The following is a 9,385-nucleotide window of genomic DNA, read 5'->3' on the forward strand; positions in this document are numbered from 1 at the left end:
TTCTGGGGGAAAAACCCAAAGTTTTTATTCTGTGAAATCAATATGCTACATTGTATAACACTTGAACTCTGAAAAGTGCTGAAAACAGCTTACTGCCTTCTCTTTACAAGGGACTCTGGAAAGCCCACAGTACAGGCTGCAGGAGGAACAATGGCTGGTTTGCCCCAGAGTAAAATTCTGTACTCCTGAAGGACTCGCTCATCGTTTTGTAACTCTCAGACCTGGGCACTGTATTTAACAAAGCGGTGAAACCAATCTCAGAATAAGACTCGTTTGGTACCAAAGCAATGATTTAGGTGGAACATTTGAACATATGATTATAAGGTAAGTCCTACTAAGGAGGCCTGGCATGATTAGCTTTGCTGGAATATATAAAAGTATCAACTGTTCCTTCAGGGAAATCATTTTAATAGATAACAGCATGTTGTACAATGTTTCATCAGTGATATTTAGATCTAAATTAAGAGCAGTTGTGAGATGGGTTGCCGATTTTTCTTGTGATAAAAGGGAAATAGTTCAAGAAATATAGACCAGATGTTATCTTAATCCAGACCTCATGTAAAAAAGCACACTATGGGACAGTAATAATAGTCTATTCTACCTGTTTTTAATTTTCCTACTCTCAGACACCCCCTGTGAAAAATAGATTAAACCAACACATCATTTATGCATCAGCACTAGACTGGGGGTTACTTTATATGGAATGTACAGATTGAAGTTTGCAGCCGTTGGTTTTTGATAAATGTTTTAAAATGCTTGTTTGACAGTAGCATTTAAGAGGGAAAAACCCTTAGACAGTCAATGGCTTAGAAGGAAAGTTCACAATTTGAGGATAATCCAGACTTCAGTAAAGATTCTTAAATTCATTGCTCCTTGACTCAGAGTTAAAAATCTGCAATAAATGTATAGAAAGTCAGTATCAGAAAAATAGGTACTAGGAAACTTCTCCTGATCCTGAAAAGTGCTTCTAGTTCTTCTGTAAGCATTTATCTATGGCCCTGTTTGCAGCTGTTGAGTGAGGAAGCACGGCCTGTTTGGTCTCTAGAATGTGATATCCACTACTGCTCTCCCCCCCCCCTCCCCTGGGTGGGTGTGTAGGGGAGTGTGTCAGGGTTCATTTTGCAGGAGAGGGACTTCTCAGTCATGTTTCTATAATGGAGTCCTTCTCCTGCGTCTCCCCTCATCTCATCTGTGCCTGACTGAGATAAACCTCATTAATTGTGGTGTTGCAGGTTAAAATCTGATTCTAGGCAAGTCTTTGAAGGTGTATGTCTGCTTGGGCTGTGGTGGTACAGTGGATACAGCATTGAACTGGACATTGAGGTCACTGGTTCGAAACCCTGGGTTTGCCCAGTCAAGGCACATATGACAAGCAATCAATGAATAACTAAAGTGGAGCAACTATGAGTTGATACTTCTTGTTTCCCCCCCACCCCTGTAAAATCAATAAATAAAGTCTTAAAAAGGGGAGGGGCATGATGTTTGAAAGGTGTATGCATATGTAAGAGTTATCCATAAGGCCCCTGAGAGCAGAAGAAGGTTGTAGGGGTCTGGCAGGGAGCATAGGAGGGTAAAGTGAAGTGGGCGGGAGATCAGAAGGAGGAGTGGGGACCCTGGGGCTGGCAGCACGCATTTAAGGGTGCAAGGGCTACTCACTTTCCAGCCCCACTATCACTCATGTATGCTGGTTAATGTTAACAGTTACTTGGTTATCTTTGTTTTATAGATAAGTTGGAAATCTCTGTTGTCATGTAAAATCTTGATATTATTTTTTTACCATGGCAAAAGATATATGCCATAAAATTTACCATTTCAACCATTTTAAAGTGTGCATTCAGTGGCATCAAGTACATCCACACTGTTGTGAGACCATCTCCAGAACCTTTTTCATCTTCCTAAGCTGAAACTGAATTCATTAAATAATAACTCCCCATTCTGTCCTCCCCCCCCCCCCCCTGCCCTTGGTAACCACTGTTCTACTTTCTGTCTTAATGATTTTGACTGTCCTAGGAACCTTATATAGGTGGATTTATATAATATTTATCCTTTTGTGACTGGCTTATTTTATTTGGCATAATGTCCTCAAGGTCATCCATGTTGTAGCATGTGTCAGAATTCCCTTCTTTTTTAAGGCTGAACAATATATTCCATTGTATGTACACGCCATGCTTTGTTTATCCATTCATCTATCTATGGACTCTTGGGTTGTTTCCAACTTTTGACTTTAGTGAATAATGCTGCTTTGAATCTCCCGACTTTTAGAACAGCACACTGGCCACATGAGCATGTCTTAGGTTGGGAAGGTCAGCTGTGACCTTTCCTAAAAACAAGCATGTGGCCACCAAATCCTACTTTTTCTCTAATGGCAAGTAGCCATGTATAGAAAGGGATACTAAAGCAGTAATTTAATGGCCCAAAAGAGTTAAAACAGGCTGGAATTCTCTTCCTGGGCATACCTTCCCAGAGGGAGCACTCTGGTCATCGTGACAACACGGCTGCGTCCAGACCTCGCCTTCCTTCTGTTCGGTGCCCACAGCGGTCACCACGCTGAGGGTAGCTAGCAATCAGGACAACCTCCGTGAAAGCACCACCTCCTTTGTGGAGGATCCCTCCAACTGCTGGCCAAACTCTTCATTATTTTTTTTCTAGGAGAACTGAGGCTCTTTACAAAATATGAAATTTCCATTTTTATTTCATGACAGAGGAGCAAGACTGTGTAATAAGAAAAATGAGCCTTTAGGGGCCGCCCACACAGCTCGACCTCTGCAGGGGGAGTTGTTCCAAAGGCTTCAATAGGGATTACAAATCAGGATTTACATTTTTAAATAATTAACCTTCCGATCACCAGTGACAGTCTGAGGGCATTTTAATGACCATTGTTGTTTTAATTGGAGTGACAGCAAACGCTTTGGAAAACTGCCTTTTCTTATCACAATCTAGGCAAACAATACGGTTTTTGTCATTCTGAGGAAATAACTGCGAGTTTTCCTAACTCTGAGTTACCTGCAGAGATTTATCTCACTCCACTCAGCACTGGACCCTTAGTGCTGAGCCCAAAGACATGCGCGCGGTGGGTGCTTGAGAAATATTTGTAAACACTGGACTTTTTGATAACTGTATACAATTATTCTAGGAAGGTAGTAGAAGAATGAGGAAACCCCAAAATATGGAATGGTAAAGGACATCTCAGTGTATGTGTTTTGAATATTCTTTCTGAAATCTATATTGGCTTTTAGGACAAAGCCTTGCAAAAATCAACTCTTAATGGAAAAAAGACCCTGTCAGTAGTTGCAGCAGGACATACAGGTTAATACTGAAAGCGTGTTATTAGTAATGACCAAAGACCTTTAGCCTCCTGTCCAAAATTCTGTTTTACTGTATAGAATGAGAATGTAAACTCTATCATGTTGGGCTATTTAGTAACTTATTAGTGCATTCATCTTTTCATCATTTGACAGGTGGAAGTAGTAGTTCAGTTTTTAGTTTTAATTATAAGGGATTCCAGATGTAGAATGCTACACAAATTAAAACCAGAGCCGCTCATATGTCTTTTCAAAGCAGGCTGACTTCAAGGTATCTGCTTTTCATTTCAAAATGTTATTAAAGCTATTACTAAGAAATTCATAGTCTTAGCCTGTTCCAATAATTGACACCTTTAAAGTGACTAAACAGATTTAGAGTGTGCAGAAAAGTAAATTTGTCTTAGAGAATGACCCTAATCATCTATTTCCATATAATGGACAAATCAGTGCCCTTAGTATTAGTCTGGGAGTTGATGAATTAAGCTGGAAGGTCCTCCTCTTCAGTTGCTCTTTCTCGGTTTTATGTCCCTCTTCCTAATTAAAATTTACTTACACAAATTTGCCATTTAGAAGGAAAGATGTAATGATCTGTGCTTACCCGAACTTGTAGTTCTTTAATTTCATTTTTGCCCCTTGGAACAAGCAAAAGCATTTTCATAGAAACAAAACAACTGAAACCAGAAACCTCTTTGTTTTTAGTTATTTTGATAAGCGTCTTGGGGAAGTCCAATCCACCCAAACTTTCCAACACCCACGTCTAGCTCGCAGCGCATCGTACACCTAGGAAAATGACTTCATAAACAACGGAGATTTTTAGTAATTAGAAGGATAACTGGCTGGGCTGATAAATTAGAGAAATAACTTGTTTGGTGTAAACCGAGCCTGTTTCTGAGGCAGAAATGTTAGGCTTTTATCCTCTGGAGTGTGATTGAAAGGGTGAGAAGTTAATTTGGCAGCCTCGCTTCTATGGTTTCATAATGTTTCTCTCCACCCCCTCCCTGCAGCCCCAGCGAAGCCGGGGGTTGCAGCGCTTTGCGCCTGCCCTCATACAAGGCAGGACCGTGACCCGAAACGGAACCCCTCTCCCCAGGGCACTTTCTGAGCAGCAACAGCTTGGCTCAAGTGTTTCTTATGAACAGCCGTCCTGAGCACTTGATCTAAATCATGCCATTTCCTTCACAGCATGGCACAGTTAACAAGTCAGTGCACCAACACAATCTACAGATGGCAGTTCAAAAGGTGCGGGTCCCCCCAGCAAGATAAAGGGCAGGCGGTTCCAGGGGGATGCTCATTACCCGGATGCAGCCGGGGGCTCGGGAGGGGTGTGAGCGCGGTGCTGGGCTGCGGGTGGGGGGCGGGCGCGGGGCGGGGGTGCGCCAGCAGAACTCTGAAAATGCACGCGTGTCTTCGCAAATCAAGCCGGTGTTCGGAGAGATCTGTTATTGAAGTAAAGTGCAAACAGCTTGCAGAGAAAGGCTGCATTCAGCCTGGGCCGCCTCCCTCCAGAGCCTGGAGAGGAGAGAGGGTGGTGACAGGGTACAGCACTTACCTTGCTCCATTTATCTGCAAACCCTGGCAATTTCCTGAGCAAAGCCCCCAACATCAAAAGCGGTGGGGGGAACTACCGGCGAATGCACGAGTCTCCACCCCCCCCCCCCGGCGCTGGGAAAGCACCCCGATTCGCAGAGGCGGGGCCGCTGCTAGATCGCGGCCTGCGCTCCTCCGCAAATTACATTAGCGCTAATGTCCAGCGAAGAATCTACGAGACATATTGGGCCTTTAGACTTCAAAACAGGCCTAAATTGGAACCACATTGCGGGAATACTTCTTAGCTAACATTTATATTACTTCAGTTACCAAATCCAGACTAAGTCCCGGACTCGGCAGGGGAGGACATAATATATTAGGAAGTAAGAGGAGGGTGTTCTCTTCTGGCCTCCTTTTATAAAAAAAAAAAGTACAAAAAAAAAAAAAAAGAAAAGAAAAGAAAAAAACTTTCCTCGCACTACCAAGGAAATGACTACAAGGCCCTAAAATGTGGATTTCCAGAGGCAGCTGGGGGGCCCCTCCCCGCCCAAGCCGGCCCCCCAGCTGTGTGTCTGCCGCGCCTCGGGGAGAGTTTGCGCGCTCGGAGTCCGGCTGCGGGGAGAAAGGCTCGGGTATCAGGCAGGTAATTAGACACGAGGAGCGAGATTCCGCGGGGGCTCGGTGAGTTGTCAGAGGATGAGATCTATCTCAGGAGACCCAATCAGCCTCTCCTATACTGATCTTTGAAAGCAAATCTCTTTGGGAACGCGCGAGCCGGTGCTTTACCACGCATTTCAGCGCTCAGGAGAAAGGAGCGCTGCGGCGCAGTTTATTTCTGAGCTCTGTCAAGGCTGCCGGCGAAGATTTTTCCTTTCTGCACTTATTTTAATGTGGACACACTGAAATGGAGAACATTCCTATAGCTCAGAAATTTCAACAGCAGGACTGCCTGAGATGGGGCTAGATGGTGCGAGCGATATTAACCTTTTTAAAGACTGCATAGGAAGAGGAATTCCAATTTACAAAGAGTGACTTGGAGGCCAGTCTGTTGCCAGGACTGGTCTGAAGTTTACCCTGCTGTTAATGCCCTTGTCAAACGATTCCCACCACGAGCTCCCCTATTTTCCCATTTTTTATTATTTCATCCCCTAACCCCGCCAACAACAACAACAACAACAACAAAAGGAAGAAAATGGAAATAAAGCTGAAGGGAGATAAGCGTAGCCCATTTAAAGTTCAAGCCGGGCAGACGGGGGGTTAGTTCCAGCTGTGAGCTAGTAGGACAGAGATTTCACAATGGTCTATCCTATTAAGGGCCCCCAGCACCATGACGCAGGGGCTGCCACTATTGTCCTTATCAGGTTCCTGAATATCCTTTCTCACAATGAGAGCTTGAAAATCTCACTGATTTTCAGAAGGAAAGTCAATTTTCAGAGTAGAAATCAGTGAGTTACAGTGCGTTGTTAGGCACTTTAGGGCATTCTCGCTCTCAAGTTTATTCTTACATGAAATTTCCCAGGCTTGAGTATGACTTCGGGGAGAAGGAAATCGTCATATTTACATATCGCTATAATTGAATAGTATCAGGTTTTGTCAGAGGCCCACACTGCATCATGCACCTTAGATTTCTTATCCTAAGGGAAAATTTAATTTGCCGTCTCTCATTTATTTAGAATTTCCATTGGGACATACATGGAGATGCTCAGCTTCTCTTTGCTTGGCGATGAAGAGGCTGTCAACTTAGAGTAGCTGTGTGGACTCATAAATGATGGCTAACATGCAAATTTATGAAATTGGTCAGGACCAGAACTTTTATTTCCATGGAAATGAAGAAAATGGAGCAATCATCACAGGTTCTCAGAATCCTTGTTAGCAGTTTGGATAACCTGTTTTGGCTTGCTGTGGAAAATGGAAAGAAATGCTAAATATGTTTACACCAAGTCATCACTCAGAGGTACACGTGAGGAAGACCAAAGAATGAGAGTTTAAAAATCAAAACAAAAACAACAAAAATCAGAACTTGCATCAGGTGAGTTTCACTTTTTAAAGTATCACCTTAAGAAACAATCAATGCATTTATACTAAAGATGCTCCCACTGCAGAAAATATTCTTGAAAATGCTCACTTATAGTTACGTTCAGAACCAGTATACAAAGTTGCTCAAGACGTCTGCTAATTACTTTATGCAGCACTTAGCTTTTGCCCATCCCCAAGTCTGTTCCTCACTTTGGTCATTCATTTCTCTGATCCAGAAGACTTGGTACCAAATGAATTCTTCAAGTATCCAAACCAGCCTCCAAGAAAGAACATTTCTCCTCCTTGTCCCCCAGTTGATACTGTTCATGAGAAACAGTACTTTTGAAGACATGTCCAGGAGAGAACATGAGAAAATATTTGAACAAGGGAAGCCCCATATACTTTATGCTATTAAAGAGCAAGTTCATTATCTGTTGATCATACTCTTTTCCATCATTGACCAAACAAAGGAACTTTGTAAAACTTTATATTATATTGAATTATTGTTCAATCCAATTCACTTCCTCCATGTAATAGAATTTTATACTCCTTGTGGTATGTGATTTGCCCCTGCCTCTGGTGTAGGTGCCTGAATAATGACATTGCGTTTGATCATGTGACATATTCTGGCCAGTGGAAATGAGTGGGTGTAGAGCTGAGCAGAGACCAGAAGAATTATAGCCAACCCACAACCCTCATGAAACAAGAGCAGGATAGATATATTTGTTGTAAGCCATGATGTATTAAGCTTGTTTGTTACTGTAGCAAAATACAGATAATATTATATTTATTATTTATATATTACTATACTTATTATATTATATATTATAGTAGATATAAAATCATAATTTATCTATACAAAGCTGATTGAATTTAAGGTAGTGAGGTCATAAAGAAAATTTCCAAATGTCAATCATCCAGAAAAAGAAATATCTAAGGAATTATATCCAGGATTCCAGACACAAGCAAAATGTTTAAAGAATTCCACAAGAATCTAATCTTGTCCATTCTGTTTATTGGGGCAATATGTGTTGGTGGAAGGTAGTCAGTGCTTTTCTAATCATTGAAAGTGAGTTTCAAGCATCCAGATATCATATTTGACAACTAAGTCTTGGCATTTTAATGATACAGTAAGCTGTAAGCACTGTCAATAGTGTTTATAGGCAGGTGGTGCATATTATAAGAGTATAAGTTACACGATGACTTCTAGTGGAGAACTCCAGAGTGCAATTGCCAAATCATCTACAGGAACAACATATCCACTCAAGAAAGCAAATGTCAGCTTGTCTTATCCCATGTTAAGATGCAAAAGTTTACTCCTTGCGTTCATAAATTGAATCAAGAATCTCTTTGCTTTTCTTCCCTTCTCATCCACTCCAGCCCATCTATTCTGGTTCTAGTTAAGGAAAAAAAAAATGACCACAAGTAAAGATATTGCTATTTTATTTTAGACAATTTGCAGTTTCTTTCTTTCTTTTTTTTTTGTCTTTTTCTGAAGCTGGAAACGGGGAGGCAGTCAGACAGACTCCTGCATGTGCCTGACTGGGATCCACCTGGCATGTCCACCAGGGGGCGATGCTCTGCCCATCCGGGGGCGTCGCTCTGTTGCGACCAGAGCCAGTCTAGCACCTGAGGCAGAGGCCATGGAGCCATCCCCAGCGCCCGGGCCATCTTTTGCTCCAATGGAGCCTTGGCTGCGGGAGGGAAAGAGAGAGACAGAGAGGAAGGAGAGGGGGAGGGGTGAAGAAGCAGATGGGCGCCTCTCCTGTGTGCCCTGGCTGGGAATCGAACCCAGGACTTCCGCACACCAGGCCGACGCTCTACCACTGAGCCAACCGGCCAGGGCCAATTTGCAGTTTCTAATGTCTCCGTGAGCTGCTCTCAAAGACAAACTCACATCATTGAACAGGTCTCCTAGAATAGTGTACTAATTTTTCTTTCCAGTCATTTATGATGTCTTCGCCTTGGAGAATAGTGAAAACTGAAGGGTTTGAAAGGAAGCACAACATCATCATCTCTAAAGTTAGCTAGATCAATGGTCCCCAACCCCCAGGCCACAGACTGGTACCGGTCCGTGGGCCATTTGGTACTGGTCTGCAGAGAAAGAATAAATAACTTACATTATTTCCGTTTTATTTATATTTAAGTCTGAATGATGTTTTATTTTTTAAAAAATGACCAGATTCCCTCTGTTACATCCACCTAAGACTCACTCTTGATGCTTGTCTCATAAGTTCGACAATTATATTTAAAAATACCACAGTTTTTACGCCAATCGCATAATTTTATTTTGTGCATTTATCCGTCCCACCCTAAAGGCTGGTCTGTGAAAATAATTTCTGACATTAAACCAGTCCATGGCCCAAAAAAGGTTGGGGACCACTGAGCTAGATGGCATAGCTACCTGGGCAACTCCAGCTTCTTTGTCTTTGTCCTGTCCTTCCCTCTCGGAGGTAGAGGACTGGAATCTATTTGCTCTATGGAAGAAACTGTGGACTGAGTATTTAAGATATGGGTGTTCATTACAAAAGGGCTTTTGA

General features: G+C 42.5%; 1 non-coding gene across 1 annotated transcript; it reads right to left on the reverse strand.

Moving 5' to 3' along the window:
- Positions 1-8,615: 8,615 nt before the first annotated feature.
- TRNAT-GGU (transfer RNA threonine (anticodon GGU)) lies at positions 8,616-8,691 on the reverse strand. The gene has a single exon. It is a non-coding gene; the product is annotated as a tRNA-Thr (tRNA).
- Between the last annotated feature and the right edge of the window lie 694 nt (positions 8,692-9,385).

Source organism: Saccopteryx leptura, chromosome 6 (genome assembly GCF_036850995.1).
Source record: "Saccopteryx leptura isolate mSacLep1 chromosome 6, mSacLep1_pri_phased_curated, whole genome shotgun sequence".
Classification (NCBI taxonomy): Eukaryota; Metazoa; Chordata; class Mammalia; order Chiroptera; family Emballonuridae; genus Saccopteryx; species Saccopteryx leptura.